Source organism: Benincasa hispida, chromosome 4 (genome assembly GCF_027475165.1).
Source record: "Benincasa hispida cultivar pf3 chromosome 4, pf3_genome.v1.1, whole genome shotgun sequence".
NCBI lineage: Eukaryota > Viridiplantae > Streptophyta > Magnoliopsida > Cucurbitales > Cucurbitaceae > Benincasa > Benincasa hispida.
This window is the reverse complement of record NC_143481.1, coordinates 40,086,002-40,091,767: the sequence shown is the minus strand read 5'-3', so window position 1 is coordinate 40,091,767 and position 5,766 is coordinate 40,086,002.

The window sequence follows — 5,766 nt, the reverse complement described above, 5'->3', positions numbered from 1 at the left end:
ATGGCATAAGATTAAAAAAAATAATAATAATAACAAGGAATGCTGCATATTAATAAGGCCAATTAACTTAACCATAATCTTTGATTTTTCTTAATTTAACCTACTATAATGTTTGAAAAAATGAAAAATCTAAGTGCTTCTTTGCATTTATAAATGAACTATTTGAAATTTTCTATTTAAAAAATTTTATGAACTCATTATTTTTTGTAAACTTTTAAAAGTTTGTTTAGAATATGAAAAGTATGCTGCAAAGGAAATTAAGTCTATAAACAATACTTTCACCAAGTAAGCACCATGCAATGACCATTATTTCTAATCCTGGGGCAAGTCTTTATTTTGTTATCTACTTTCAGCGTTTGAGTAGCTTAAAAAAGTAGGTTTTTGAAAAAAAAATTTATTTTTATTTTTAGAATTTGATTATAAGTTCAAATTGTTCTTTTTTTTTTAGGTATTTGATCCACCAATTCCATAAGTCAGTGTTAAATAACTCAAGTTCAATAGTGTTTACTATCAAAGTTTGCACATTTATCGAGAAACTTCATCTTCCCATATTTCTCTATTTTGTACCTTACATTTATGGAACTTCATCTTATAACTCTTCACCCCAAACACATACTTTCTAATCCAACCTATTAATTTTTGACTTCATAATTCAACTCAGTGTCCTAAACATCCTAAAAATATACAAACCATGGTAAAAAGAGAAGGAAGGGAATTAAGATAAATATAAAAAACAGAAAATTAAAAACAAAGGTAAAAACTAAATTGATATCTAATTATCAAACGCCTCAAATTTTCATTTAAATGGGTCACCATGCATCATAAAAGCTATACATGTGAGATATTAGCTCAAATTAATGTCCTACTTATGGCTCCAAAATGGTTAAAGAACTTGGAGAAATTTAACCACAACAACATTTTAAAAAATTATATTAAGTGGCAAAATGAAAAGTGGAAAGGAAGGAAAGGTATCGTTTTCTTGAAAGTTGCTCTATTCTTTGTTCAAGTTTAAGGTTTCTTTTTATTACTTGATGCTCTTTCTATTCATTACCATTTCCATGACTCTTTGATTACATTTCAAAGATAGTTGATTAGCTGAATCGATACAGTTAGTTCTCTACTTACTTACTTGATTGATGGAGAGAAAAATTACAGTAAATTCTTATTCATTATGATTTATGACAGATCAAAAGGAGGCTATGAACAAATCATTCAATGAGGCCACCATAATGTGGCTACTTCCTAACTATCATCAGATGTAGACGGTTGAGGTTGGTTCAATTATGGTGACAAATGTTCTTTAGTTGTCAAATAAAATCAAATTTGTAGTGGTGGTCCCCTAATGACCATGGATAAAAAAGCAAAGTACTATTATATTTTCTCTCTTACACATCCAATAAATTGATAACTACTAGCTACGTTGTGATGACCTTCACAAATAACGTCTCCATCCTTAGAAGCGACAGAGAAGTGGGAGTGTTCTAGCTTGTTTTGGTACATGTTTTATTTTTAGCACGTCAGGTAACTTCAATGTCTACAACAAATTATCTTGCGTTGTGTTTAGTTTAAACTCATATGATTTTATGCAAACTTTTATCATTATTATTTCATGTATTTTAAGTTTTCCATTTTCCATCTTAATTAGGAGTAGAGAGCAAACAAAAGTTTTTAAAATTGAATTGATGTGACATAATAATTACTTAGATAATGGATATGTCATATTATTAGTGTTGTTTAGTATAAAATCATTAGTATCGTGTTAAGTAATTTAACGAGTTGATGAAATAGCAAGCTGACCTTAATCGATTGGTGAGATATGCTCAAATTGACAGCTAGTAAGGGTAATTTAACTTTAGTTTTAACTTTTAAAAATTACATCACCTTGGCAATAAGTTTGTTTGCTTGCTATATATGGATCAAAATAGTAGTTTAATCTAAGAAAATGTTAAGTATAATAATAAATGAGAATTATCGTATATAATAAATTATTGTAGAAGATTGTCACAATCTACTTGAATATGTTTTCAAAATTTGTAAAATGTATGTTAAATCAATGTTTAAGATGTCCACGTCAACGAAAATGTCGATGAGAATATCGATAAAATGTTTGATGTCAATGAATATTTTTGAAAAAAATATATTAACAAAAAAATTTTAAAAAAAATAAATTAGTAAATAAATATTTTATGATTTTTAACCAATTTAACATGTTTATTAATTATTATATTTGTATTAGCGACATTTTATTGCATTTTTTTTTTATGTTTTGTGAATTTTCCTACGATATAATGAAAATGTTGATTGATTTTTTATGTCGTGTTGAACTCATAAAAATGTGAAAATATTGATGATAATATCAGTAGGGGTGTTCAAATAACTCAATAACTACTTGAGACTACCCAACCCAAACTATAAAGATTAGGTTGGATTAGGTTGAATATTTTCTACATTTCTTAAGTTAGGTTGGGTCTAAGGTTGAATAAAAAAAAATTAGGGTTGACTCAACCCATCCTAAATGAGATATATATATATATATATATTTCTTTTATAATTGATAAAATTTTAAATTCTTTATGTTTTACTTTTAAGAATGTTTGTTTTTGTATAAAATTTGTAATAGGTATTATAGCTATTTGGTATGTAAAAATTTAGTTTTATGAGATTTTAATTATCAGACATATATTGTAAATAAAGTTAAGTATTTTAAATTAGAAAGAAAAAATAATATTAACTCGCCAACTCAATCAAACCCAACCCAAATTTTGAGGGTTTGGTTGGGTTGGGTTGTGGATATTATGTTTTGGTCATTTGGGTTGTCAACTTGACGAGCCCGATAATTTGTTTTTTGAAAAAAATACCTTTTTGCTCACTGAGTTTTAAAAAATAGGTGCACTTGGTTCCTAATATTTCAAATTAGCCAATTTGGTCACTGAGAAGAATATGTTTTAAAAGTCTCTCTACTTAATAAAAATATTAAATTTAATCACTAAATTGACTAAATACTGACATGGCAAGATGACATGAAAAAAATTATATTTTTAATATTTTTCATCTTCTTTCTTCTCCTCCCTCCCTCCTCTCATCTTCTCTCGCTGATTCACAACCAAAATGTGAAGCAATCCCATCAGTTCATCTCTTACTTTGATGCTAATTAAAAAATATTTTTAATATTTTTTTATGGGTATAGCTCCATTTCTTTTAATTTCGACTGTGAACTTGTATCTCCTTTGGTTTAGTCTATGCTGCTATTAGTTCATATTTCCTTCTTGTATAAAGTCTCAATCTGGAGTATTATGCAATTTACATGTAGCTGAAATGTAAGTGCATTGATTTGTTTTTTGCTGTATACAAAACTTGTTCTGGGTCTATTTCAATTCTGAATAAGATGGTAAATTTGGGATTGTTTTCTAGAACCAAATGTGAAAATTCAGTGAATGTGAAATTCAAAGTGCCATACTATACTCAGTGAGGTCATAGCTTGGTAGTTTGTGGCCCTGAGCCCTTGCTTGGTTTATGGATAAGAAGGAGTTGTTACCAAGCAATAAGAAGTAAAGGGGGCCATGTGTTTGAGAATTGGATGAAGAAAATGGAGGTTTGACCTGAGATGGACGAATTTTGTTTAAATGAGACTGTTTAGGGACCCAACATGAGATAGTATATAACCACATCCTATATCATCTCAGTGTTTGGAGGTTCATTATCCTATCTCACCGATTTTAATTGTTTTTGGGCCCATTTTCGGAACGTGTTTCGTATCTCACCGTCATTTTCTTTGTATCGTATATCATCTCAGTGCTTGATCATACTCAATCGTTCATACTCAACCAGAACTCCCCAGACATCAAAAATTAAATGAGAGAAGGAAGAGAGATGAGAAGAGAGAAGAGAGAAAATATTAAAAATATAATTTTTTTTCATCTCATCTTGCCATGTCAAATTTAATAGTTTTATTAAGTAAATTGACTTTTAAACCTATTCTTGAAAACTCTAGGCCAATTTAAAATATTAGAGACTAAATGCACATATTCTTGAAAACTTAAACTAAAAAGTTTTTTTTCCCCTTTTTTTGCGAAAATAAAGAAACAAATACATATACCAAAATCTAATTAAAGTGGTACTACTTCTATTCATTACTTACTACAAAAATAGTATTAAGAATGATGTAAAGTCCACGAATGATAAATTAATAAATCATTTAGTGTTTTATCAAATAATAAAAGAGAGGGATAGATATTATGATGATCCTAATAGATATTTTTCCAAAGCAAATGGACACGACCAAATCAAATGTAATTTTGTTTTATTTCCTTAAGGTGCATAAATCCAAAAGAAATGAAAAATAAAAAGAAGGAACAAGACCACGTGGACACTTCCTTTCCAAGAACTACCTTCGTCTTCAACTAGGGTTGGCAAAATTTTCTGCGGAGTCGGGGCGGGAAATCCTCAGTTTGACCGGGGATGAGGTCAAATCAAGGAATTTTTTTGGGTCCCGTTCGGGGACGGGGCGGGAACAGGGATGGTATCCCCGCCCCAACCCCGACCTTGATTAATCCCCGACTCCGATTTTATATAGTTATATTTTTAATATTTTATAAATATATATTTATAATATATAAAATAACTTATTTATATGTATGTTTATAATGTACACTATAGACTTATGTTGTAAGCCCAATATTGAATATATAAATTCTAAATTTAAGCCCAAACTTAAAAAATTAAAAGAAAAAAATGGAAAATCCCCGCGGAATCTAATAGGATTCCCGTGGGGAATTAGTAGAGGAATCCCTGCGGGGAAACGGGGAATGGGGCGGGGATGGGGGGAATTTCCCCCACAAGGCCAAGGACAGGGGACCCTTCCCCGCCCCGCCCCGCCCCGGCCCCGTTGCCAACCCTATCTTCAACCCCTGCGATTGGAAAAATTGATAAAAATGATATTTTTCAAATTTATTTCGTCAATTTAGACCATTTTTCAAAATATTGTTTTTCTTACTCCTACAATTTTTCAAACATTGTAAAATTACTATAATACTCTTGAACCTTTCCAAATTCACAACTTTTTTTCACAACCATCAGCCTCCCGTTTGGCCTTTCCATTTCCCCCTTTGATTTCCACTTCCTTACTCGATTGATATCATTTTCTACCTAAAATATGACTAGATTTCAAATTTCCTTGTCATTTTCCTTTCCATTTGAAGATTATTTTGGATTTTCCATCTAATCAGGTTTGGATTTCCATTTTTTCACTCAATGTAGTTTATCTAAGATATTGTAAAATGATTGTTTTAAATCAATGTTAGATCGGCCATTTTCTACTTTATGAAACATGTAAGTGTATTTTTTAGGTTTTGAATGTAAGTTGCATTGTGTGTAGGTTTTGAATATAAGTTGGATGATGTGGATATAATGCATTCGTGTGACATTTGTTTTGTTTTAGAAACCTTTTTGACTTAGAACATCATGTTCAGTGTTTTTAGAATGATTTGGACCTTAAAATTTAAACTTTTTCCTAGAAATCTGCCTCTACCCGATCGAGCTTCATACGAGGTTAATTAGGTATGGGATCTGGTGGAGCTAATAAAAAGACGAGAGGGGTAGGATGGGCGCTTGGTGTTAGACCGACCGGGCAACTTTAGATGTTGACGGGGTATGTGTAGGATCGGTATGGCAATCCTAGAGGTGGGTAGAATAGGGTTTATTTAACTTAATGAAAAAATTTTACTAAGTGGGCCCAATTAAACATGTTAATACACTTTTTGCTAACAA